Source organism: Camelus bactrianus, chromosome 6 (genome assembly GCF_048773025.1).
Source record: "Camelus bactrianus isolate YW-2024 breed Bactrian camel chromosome 6, ASM4877302v1, whole genome shotgun sequence".
Lineage (NCBI taxonomy): Eukaryota > Metazoa > Chordata > Mammalia > Artiodactyla > Camelidae > Camelus > Camelus bactrianus.
The window spans coordinates 79,902,815-79,914,830 of NC_133544.1; positions in this window are offsets into that span (position 1 = coordinate 79,902,815).

Consider the following 12,016-nt stretch of genomic DNA (forward strand, 5'->3'; position numbering starts at 1 on the left):
TGGGCCACTGGAGGTGATTAGGAGCAGAGGGAAACTATCAGCTATGGTGTCATCACTAGATCTTCTCTTTACCTTTTCAATATATATTTATTACTGTTCTTGACAGAGCTGTCTCCCAGTTGGAATTTTGTCAGTAAGTGAAACATAGTACATACTTCCTACCTGAAAGGTGAATTTAAATATTAACTTGAATCTCAAGACATGAAGAAGAGAAGTATTCAATAGATGGAAATATTCCAAGAAAGAATTCATGAAGCTCACAGTTGTAGGGGAGTATGTGACCTAAGGTGACAGACCAAAATTCAGGCTCTGGTCATCTTCGCTTCAGAAATCTTTGTAAGCTCTTAGCAAGGGAACTTCTTGAATGTGAAGCCATACAAGGTTTAATAATAATGTCATATAAACTATTTCTATTATCATTTTAAAACTCACATTTACTTCTGTGTTAGGTGCTTTGTATGCATTATCTAATTAAATTCATCTGAAGTAATTTTATGAGGTAAATTATTGCTCCCATTTTGCAGATGAGGAAATTTAGACATCAAATTACGCATATGAAATCTCCCAGCACGATATGGAGCAGGAATTAAAACCCAGCCAGATAGGATTCTGAAAAGATGGCAGAGTAGGAAGCACCAGGAATTTGCCGAGTGGATTCCCATATATATCGTTGTAGATACTCAACAAATGTTTCCTAAATTAAGAAAATCTGCCAATAATTAAGAAGCCTGTATTGTGGTTTTGAATATTTTGGGGTTCAACTAAATTACTTCTGAAGTAGTGTCTAAAGCTAAACAAATCTAGTCTTTTGAGGAATAGCCAGATCAAATTTTTCAAACAAAATCAGTTGTTTGGATTTTGATTTGCCTAGAGAATCTGAGCATCTCCTCACTGACTGGTAACAAGGAGGAAGAAACTTAAGTTGCAGATTCAATATTACAATGATTCATTTTGGCCATAAGATTTATTAAACCCCAGAAATATTTTTTTAAGTTATGCAACTTTCTGAACAGTTAAACATTTTTTAATTCCTTTTTTTCTTTAAATGGAGGTACTGGGAACCTCAGGCATGCTAAGCATGCACTCTACCCTTGAGCTATTACCCACCCCCTGAAGAGTTTAAATTTACCAAGTGACTCCCTGATAATAGCTTGGTCTTTTTTTCCTTCAAGGACATATTGTCACACTAAAAATGAAAAGATAACTGATACATACATAAGATAATCTTAAAGGTATATATATAGTTATATATATTCATTTGTATGAATGGTTTTACAATAAGATTTCTAAAAGAGATAACCTATTGTTTTGTAAAGTAGAGTTATATTTTTCTTGGTGTTGAGGCATAACAAGAGATGCTACTGTCTGTACAAATCACTGTAGCTGTAAGGAGCAGTGGTTGATCTTAGATGTTTCTGGGAAAGGCAAAGCCTAGCCATTTCCAAGCTTTCCAGGCGTAGCAGATTGACTTACATGTTACTAAAATCTCCCTCTGGTTCTGGATGAATTTATTGACATGGTGTTCTTGCTTGGGCACTACAGTATTATCTATTGGCATGTGAAGACTACTCTGGGCTTCTAAAAACCAAAGCTGCTTATTTATAGGCACCTCCAGATTTATAACCTATCACCCACAGCAAGTAAATGTAATCAGATGCTTTTTCATGCACAACAATACTTTCAAGCCTCTAAAGTGCCATTCATTATACAACAGGGTACTTTCCACATGACCTTTCTGGCTCTATTTTGCTATGATTCAATGTACTATTAACTTCTCAGAGGAAAACAGACTTAGGAATTTTTTTTTTTACTTGTAGTGCAATTCAACAACAAAACTATACTGAGCCTCTATTATGTGCAAGATGAATAAGGGATATTAAGATGAATAAAGGATATTTTTGGTCATGAATCAGTGCCCACCCCACTGCCAGCCGGAGGATACACAATTCACAAAAAGAAATTAACATCTTAAGTCAGTGTTTTATCAATTCTCTGGCTTGGCAAGAATGCTATTACATTCATAACAATGTGTAGGCTGACTCCCATGAGTTATTTGCTGAAAATGTGAAGGGTATAATTATATTTTCTCATTAACAAGCTTTGACAATATTGAGCTTTCCCCACACCTTTCCTTGTTTTTCATTAACCTACACGTGGCATTCTGTGTCAGGTGTACATGCCAGAGATCTCAATGATACAGCCATGTGATATTGACAGCCCTGTTTAGGCATTAGTGTGCAACCCAGTCAGCAATTGCAGCCGGTCATTTCCAGCCACTTGGATCAGCTGAGATGAGAAAATCAACTTAACTGAAAGTGTATTAAGGGTGGTGACCCATTGTCATGAGATACGGACTTAAGGCCATGAGTTTAAAATTCAATAACTAAAGAGTGGAGCACAGGAAATAAGGGAGAGTGAGAGAAGTATTTTACAATTTATGAAGATAAAATAGCACAATGAATCTTTAAATTAATTTTTTCATCAAGTATAATATACATACAGGAAAGTGCACATATTATAAGCATACACTTCAGTCCCATACATCTGTGTATATCCAGCACCTAATCAAGAAACAGCATTACTAACTCCTCAGAAATCTCTCTTGTGTTTCCTTCTAGCATTCACTAACTACTTTCTGACTTGTCTTTTTTCCCCCAGTGTTATTGAGATATAATTGACATATACATTGTTTACTGTGAAGGTGTACAGTGCGATGGCTTGATATTTGTATATATTGTGAAATAAGAACAAGTGTAAGGTTAATTAATATATACATTACCTTACATAGTTACCTTGGTTTTTTTTTTTTTTGAGTGTGTGTGTGTGTGTGTGTGGTGAGAACATTTAAGACTTCTCTTAGTGACTTTCAAGTATATAATACAGTATTGTCAACTATAGTCACCATGCTGCATATTAGATTTCTAGAACTTATTCATTTTATAACTGAATGTTTGTACCCTTTGACAAACATCTTCCCATTTCCCCCATCCTCCAGACTCTGGGAACCACCAATCTACTCTGAGTTCAGCTTTTTTAGATTCCATATATATGTTAGATCATACAATATTTGTCTTTCTCTGCCTGACTTACTTCAGTTAGCATAATGCCTTCAATATTCACCCATGTTATCACAAATGGTAAGATTTCCTCCTTTTTTTATGATTGGATATTATTGTTTATATATATGCTATATTTTCTTTATTTATTCATCTGTTGATGGATACTTAGGTTGTTTCATGTCTTGGCAATTGTGAATAGCACTGCAATGGACATAGGAGTGCAGATATCTCTTCAAGATCCTGATTTCATTTCCTTCAGATATACACCCATAAGTGGGATTGCTAGCTCATATGGTAGTTCAATTTTTAATTTTTTGAAGAACCTCCATTCTATTTTCCATAATGGCTGTACCAATTTACATTGCCACTAGCGGCGGACAAGGATTCGCTTTTCTCCACAGCCTTGCCAACAGTTGTGATCCTTTGGGTTTTTTGGTAATAGTCATGCTAACAAGTGTAAGGTGATATCTTGTTGCAGTTTTGATCTGAATTTCCCTGATGATTAGTGATGTTGTACACTTTTTCATGTACCTGTTGGAATTGCTTTCTGACTTCTGTCACCACATATTTTGTTCTGTCTCTTCTCATACTTCAAATAATTAAAATCGTACTATTTGTACTCCTTTGTGTCTTATTTTTCTCTCACCATCATGTTTGTGAAGTTCATCCATATTGTTGCATATAGTTGTAGTTCATTTTAACTTCTATATAGCATTCCATTTTATAAAGGTGCTACAATTTATTATTCATTCTTTGCTTATGAGTATTTCAGTAGTTCTCTACGTTTGGTTAATACAAAAAGGAAGACCACATCTTGGAAACAATGAAAAACTTGCTTTTACAAAGCCCTTGTGACCTGGCCTGAACTCATTCCTCTAGTCTCGGGTCTTGTCATTTCCCAGATCTCACCAAAGTTCCAGTCATACTGAACATTCTGTTGTAGAATCCACCCATTTCTCGCTTATCTCCTGGCATTTGAACATTCTGTTCTCTCTTCCTGGAACACCTGTTTCCCACAACCTATGTCTTAACCTAATTAACACCCACCCCTCCACTGGGCCTCAGTTTGGATGCCCCTTTCTCTAGAAGACAACCACTTCACTCTTAACTACTAATTAGGTTATCCTTCTTTATTGCCTGTTTACTGGAATGTGTCCCCAAGAGTCTGTGGGCAGAGGCCATGTCATTCTCTTGGTACTCCATCCCTGGTGCTCATTGCAGAGTGGGCACAGGTTTGGCTGAATACATGTGTTTTTTACAGTCTCAGAAATAATTAATACAGTGACAGACACTCATCATTTTAAGACCTAGTAAACTTTCATAGAAACAGAACATAATCTGTTTTTTTTTGGAATTTCTCCTCAGTTTTAATGAATACAGAAATCAAGTATGCAGATTTTCAAAAGGAAAATATGTTTCTTTTTAAACATCATTCTTGAAGTACAGCCTTGTTCATATCCTGCTGTTTCAATGCTATATTATATTTGTTGGTTTAGAGAACTGGGGCCAGATTCAAAGTATGTCTTTAGTGCTCTCATGTCTCCCATGTTCTCTGGGAAAAGAGCCAAAAAGAGATGTGTTAAAGGGTTATCAGGAGTTTTCCCACCTGAGTCTCTCTACCTTTGCTTGGATAATAAGCTGGTTTCTCCAAATTCTTCAGCCCAAGTCTGGTCTTCAGGTTTGGTAGAAATAACCCCAGTTGGAATGTGCATGTGGACGGACTACCTTGATGATGAGAAGCACATAGAGTATTAGTTAAAAATATAAATCCCCAATGTAAATTGGTGCAATCACCATGGAAAATGGTTTGAAGGTTCCTTTAAAAATTAAATATAGAACTACCATATGATCTAGGAATTCCACTCCTTGGTATATATATCCAGAAAAAACAAAAACACAAATTCAAAAAGATAACATGCACTGCAATGTTCACAGCAGCACTATTAACAATAGCCAAGACATGGAAGTAACCTATCAACAGATGATTTGATTAAGATACATATACACATATATATAATGGAATATTTTATATATATATATATATATATATATATATATATATATATATATATATATATATATATATATATACACACACACAATGAAATATTACTGAGCCACAAAAATGGATGAAATTCTGCTATTTGCAGCAGCATGGATGTACCTAGAGAATATTATGCTTAGTGAAATAAGTCAGTCAGAGAAAGACATATACTATATGATATCACTTACACGTGGAACCTAAAAAAATGATACAATGAATGTATATGCAAAATAGAAATAGATTTACACATATAGAAAACAAACTTGTGGTTACCAAAGGGGAGAGGGAGCAGGGGAAGGACAAATTGGGGGTATGGGATTAATACATATAAACCATTATATATACAATAAATAAGCAACAGGATACACTATTACAGCACAGGGAATTACACCTCTTATCTTGTAATAATCTATATTGGAGTATAATCTGCAAAAGTGCTCAATTACTATGTTGTACACCTGAAACTAACACAATATTGTAAATCAACTATACTTCATTTAAAAAATAGTAAGTTCCCAGCCCCCATCCAGTTCCTCTTAATCAGAGTCCCCAGAGGAGGGGATTGCCTAGGTTTTAGTCTGGTTTTAAGAGCCCCAGAAGATTCTTATCATGGGCAAAGTATGGAGAATGCTATTTGAGAAATTCCAAGTGTTTTAGGAACTGAGGTGTAGATAGTGTTGTGCTGGAGCTCACTTGAATTGCAATTTGATTGTGCATATATCTTCCCAGATCCATGTTGGGTAAATTCTTGTTAGTAAGCTGAAATTGATCATAGTAGGAGTATTTATACCACAGAAATTGGCAAATGCTACAAGTCAGGGCATTTTCCCCCCAAATAGCTGGTGGTTAAACATTTATGAGCACACCACTGACTATATACAAGTGAACAAACAAATGAAAATCCTTGCCCTCGTGGAACTCGCATTTTAATTGGGGATATAGACAAAATAAGCAAATTATTTTAGAAGTATATCAGAAGGGGATAAAAACTAAAGAGAAAAAGTTGCAGAAAGAGATAAGAAGTATGGGTGGTGGTGGGCAATGCAATTCTAAATAAAATGGTCAAGAAAGTCCTCATGAGAACATAATATATCAGCATTAATTTGAAGGAGAGGAGGGAACAAGCCATGCATACAGCTAAGAGAAGAGTGGTCTAGAGAGAAGTGTAAGTTCAAATGCCCTGAAACAGGAATGCTGCAAGGGGGCCACTAAAGCTGGAGCTAAGTGAGGAAGGGGTAGAGTATAATAGGAGCTCAGATCTTAGAGGTAATGGAAGAAGCCAGAGAAGGGTAGAAGGCCAGACCATGAAGGGTCTACAAGGCCATTGTGAAGACTTGAAAGAAATTAATAGAAGCCATTGAAGTTTTTTTTACAGACTTAAAATATAAGTTATCAAATGTTAACTTGTTACATTCCCTGCTGAATTCAAAAGTGATCTCCAAATTGCTTTCTTTCAGTTGGTTTAACCTCTAGACTTGCCCTGGTAACCACTAGCCACAGATGGCTGTTTAAATTTAAAGTAATTTAAATGTAAATTATTAATTAAATATATTAATTTGTTACCTAGAATTAATTTAAATTATTTAAAATAAAGTAAAACTAATAATTTATTTCCTTATTTGCAGTGGCCAAATTTCAAGTCTTCAACAGCCACACGTGGCTAATAGCTACTATACAGGACAGACAGCACAGATACAAAACATGCCCATCATTGCAGAAGCTTCTGTTTGACAGGGCTGCTCTAGGCAGTAACCTTGCTGGGTTTAGCTTTAGGCTGGGCCCTGGTTCTTATGGATGGCACTTCTTTTTAAATTGAAATATAGTTGATGTACAGTGTTATGTTAGTTTCAGGTGTTCTACATAATGATTTGACATTTGCATATATTTTGAAATGATTATCATGATAAGTCTAGTAACTATCTGTCCACATACAAAGTTATTACAGTATTATTGACCTTTTTCCTTATGCTACATATTACATCCCTGTGACTTACCTGCCTGTGACTTACTATATAACTGGAGGTTTGTACCTCTTAATCCCTTTCACCTATTTTCCCTACCCCTATCCCCTCCCATTGGCAATCACCCATTTGTTCTCTGTGTCTATGAATCTGTTTTCATTTTGTTTTGTTTTTTAGATTCCACGTGTAAGTGAAATCAAAGTGAAATCAATGTAGTATTTGTCTTTCTCTGTCTGACTTATTTCATTTAGCATAATATCCTTTTATGGTTGAATAATATTCCAGTGTGTGTGTATGTGTGTTTACATACCTATGTACATACCACAATTTCTTTGTCCATTCATCTATTGTTGGACACTTAGGTTGCATCCATATCTTGGCTATTGTATATAACACTGCAAAGTGAATACTGGAGTGCATATACCTTTTTGAATTAGTGTTTCTGAGTAAATACCCAAAAGTGAAATTGCTGGAACATGTGGCAGTTTTATTTTTAATATTTTGAGGAAATTCCATACTGTTTTCCACAGTGGCTACACCAATTTACAATCCCACAAACAGTGGGTTCACTTTTTCCCACATTCTTGCCCACATTTATTTCTTGTCTTTTTGATGATAACCAGTCTAACAAGTGTGAGATGATATCTCACTGTGATTTTGATTTGCATTTCCATGATAATTTGTGATGTTGAACATTTTTCACGTGTCTGTTGGCCATCTGTATGTCTTCTTTGGAAAAATGTCTATTCACGTCCTCTGCCCATTTTTTAATTGTGTTGTTTGCTTTTTTGATGTTGAGTTGTATGAGTTTTTTGTATTTTTTTGGATATTAACCATTCATCAGATACATTGTTTGTAAATATCTATTCGCATTCAGTAGACTGCCTTTTCACTTTATTGATAGTTTCCTTCATTGGGCAAAAGCTTTTTTAGTTTGGTGTAGTCCTATTTATTTTTACTGTTGTTTCTCTTGCCTGAGGAGACATGTCCAAACCATGCTAAGACAGGCTAAGACATGCTAAGACTGATGCGAAAGAGTGTACTGCCTGTGTTTTCTTTCTTTGTCATAGATTAATTGACCTTATGTGTGTGGGGTTATTTCTGGGCTCTCTATTCTGTTTAATTGATCTATGTGTCTGTTTTTGTGCCAGTACAATACTGTTTTAATTACTGTAGCTTTGTGATATAGTTTGAAATCAGGGTGCATGATACCTCCAGCTTTGTCCTTCTTTCTCAAGATTGTTTTGGCTATTCAGAGTCTTTTGTATTTCCATACAAATTTTAGAATTATTTTTCTAGTTCTGTGAAAAATGACACTGCTATTTTGATAGGAATTGCACTGAATTTGTAGATTGTCTTGGGTAGTATGGTTATTTAAAAAATGTTAATTCTTTCATTCCATGAGCATGGTATACCTTTCCATTTGTTTGCGTAGTCTTCAATTTCTTTTCTCAATGTCTTATAATTTTCCAAGTACAAGTCTTTTACCACCTTGGTTAGGTTTGGACCCAGGTATTTTATTCTTTTTGATGCAATTGTAGATGGGATTGTTTTCTTAATTTCTCTTTTCTGATAGTCTGTTGTTAGTGTATAGAAATGCAACAGATTTCTGTATATTAATTTTTTCATCCTGCAAGTTTACTAAATTGATTTATTTCTAATAGCTTTTTGGTGGCATCTTTGTGATTTTCAATATATAGTATGTCATCTGCAAACAATGATAGTTTTATTTATTCCTTTCCAATTTGGATTCCCCTTTTTTCTTTTTCTTGTATGGTTGGTGTGGCTAGGACTTCTAATACTATGCTGAATAAAGTGGCAACAGTGGGAATCATTGTCTTGTTCCTGATTTTAGAGAAAATGCTTTCAGCTTTTCACCACTGAGTATGATATTGGCTATGGGTTTGTCATATGTTACCTTTTTTTATGTTGAGGTATGTTGTATCTATACTCACTTTGTTGAGGGTTTTTATCATAAATTGATGTTGAATTTTGTCAAAAGCCTTTTCTGTATTTATTGAGACGATTATAAGATTTTTATTCTTTAATTTGTTAATGCCATGTGTCACATGGATTGATTTGTGAATATTGAACCATCCTTAATTCCCTGGAATATATCCCACTTAATCATGGTGTATGAACTTTTAATGTACTATTGAATTTGGTTTGCTAAGATTTTGTTGAGGATTTTTACATCTATGTTCATCAGTGATACTGGCCTCTAATTTTCTTTTTTATAGTGTCTTTGCCTAGTTTTGGTATCAGGGTAATGCTGGTCCTGTAGAATGAGTTTGGAAGTGTTCCTTCTTCAATTTTTTGGAATAGGATTTCCAAAAATGAAGAGGATAGGTGTTAACTCTTTAAATATTTGGTAGAATTCACCTGGATAGCTTTCTGGTCTTGGACTTGTTTACTGGGAGTTTTTAAAAAACTATTAATCCAATTTTTTTACTGGTAATCTTTCTCTTCATATTTTCTATTCCTTTCTGATTCAGGCTTGGGAGATTGTACATTTCTCGGAATTTATCCATTTTTTTCTAGGCTTTGCATTTTATTTGCATACAATTGTTCATACTAATCTCTTATGATCCTTTGTATTTCTATGGTATTTGGTATGGTATTCTATGTATTTCTTCTCCTCTTTCCTTTCTAATTTTATTGATTTGGGCCTCTCTCTTTTTTTCTTGATGAATCTAACTAAAGGCTTATCAATTTTGTTTATCTTTTCAAAGAACCAGCTATTAGTTTCATTGATCTTTTCTATTTTTTAAGTCTTTACTTCATTTATTTCTGCTCTGATCTTTATTACATTTTTCCTTCTACTAGTTTGGGTTTTGTTTGTTTTCCTTTTATAGATCCTTTAGGTGTGACATTAGATTTTTTTATTTAAGATTCTTTTGTTTCCTGAGATAGGCTTGTACTGCTATAAACTTCCCTCTTGGAATAGCTTTTGCTACATCCCATAGATCTTGGATTGTTGTGTCTCCATTCTCACTTTTCTTCAGGTATTTTTTAAATTTCCTCTTTGATCTCTCCAGTGATTTATGAATGGTGTATTTACACAAGCAGACATTTTGGCAAGGACAACTTGATACAGGCATCCTGGAGCCATTTGATTTCTGCTCAGATTGTAAGTTTCTATTTTGGGACCTTATTTTTGAAAGCAGCTTTACATAAAACCTGTAATCTTCTCCAGAGACATCCTCCAGTTCATTTATATATTCATAAAAACTGAGTGGTCAGTAGCTATTACCTGGCTCGTATAACCTGTTGTTGTGAAAAGCAAGAATGAGGTGGATGCTAATTACTGGTCAAAAATGGCCCAAATTACAGCCTAGAGACTTTATTCATTTATTGTTTTGTGGTTGTTTTCAATACTAAGGATTCATATTAAATAGTGATTAAATCTAAGATGTAAATTGCTCAGAGTCAAGAAATAGAAAACAATTCCTTAAACTTTTCCGTAAGAAAGGATGGTTGGTAGGATTAAGTCAGGGTTCTTCAACCCCTACTTCTCCATTGCTTCCTGAATGGGGTGTGGAACCATCAAAACTTGGTGGTCTGACCAGGGACTTTTCCCTAGCTGGCCCTATATGATGAAGGGAAAGCAGTCTCGGAACTTGATAAAAATGGCATTTATCCTCTGAGCTTGTAAGCTGGTTTATTTGGAGTGAGATGATTCATACCTGGTAGCTTATTCTTTATATTCTGCTAGAGATGTGTCCCCTAGGGCTAGGTGAGCACAGATCCTTTGGGCCAATGACATTTCGCTGGCCCCTGTGGTTCCTTGTGGATATTTCTTTGTGTTGAGGCTGATTCTTAGGATCAGGGCCATCCTCAGACCTCTCCAGCTTCCCTCTTGCCATGTTCTTTCCCTCTTCCCTCAGCCAAACACAGCACAGAATTTGACAGACTGGCTTTTCCTCTCCCTCTGAACTTACCCTCTGGGAACAATCTGAAAGGTTTATTCATGTTGAAATATAAATTACTTCTTCCCTGAGTAATTTTATGGAAACTGAGTCAATCCCCTTATTGGTTTAAGAGAAAGAAATACAGCTCTGATTGTGGAATTTCAGATATCAGCTATCCACTCCCTCTGAAATAACATCATGTTTACAATTAGAGGAACTAATTCAGTATACTTGGGACAATCCTGATTTATACCTGTTACTCTTGCATATTTATTAACAGTGTTCCCTTTCACTCTCAAAATATTTGGATGATAAATTAAATAGTCATCTTATTTATAGCCCTTTCTCTGCCTAACGCCTGGAGAATAAGTGCAAGGCAGAATCTTCTCAAAGTTATCTCCTTGAGCTGGTTGCCTCTAATAATCTCTACACCTTTCCCTTTTTCAGATTTCATTCTCAAACTGGAAAGCACCAGGAAACAAATGACAACATGTGGAGGGTTATCTTTTTTAGCAAGTGGTTAAATAATGTAATATGTCTTGATCCCTAAATAAAATCCTAAAGGAGCACATCTTTTCAAGGCTACTCCTTAACAATTTAGTAATCCTGATTTCAAATATTTTCCTTTCTGTTTGTCTAGGAAAACATGCTTCTTTTGAGAACTCCCTTTATTGAATTATTTCCTTATATTGGCATTTTGGTTGGATTGATTCCACTTTCTATTTATTAAACTGCAGTGACTTTATTTACATACTTTTGTCTGGAGGGCAGACAATTAGACCTTGTTGTGATCTTGCCTTTTGGCCTTACATCTTATCTGAAATAAGACCCTAGAGTATCTGGCATCTGCAAAATTCATTCCCAGCTAGACTGGCCTAGAGGCAAACTGGAATTCCAGTCACTAGCATGAGCTACACCTGCATGCATATAAATGGCATTTTAAGACGAAGAAAGCATAAAGCCACAAAGTCATAATGTTACTTTAGAGCTGGACTGGAGCTATAAAAACACATCATGTAGGCACTTACATTTTTAGCTGTT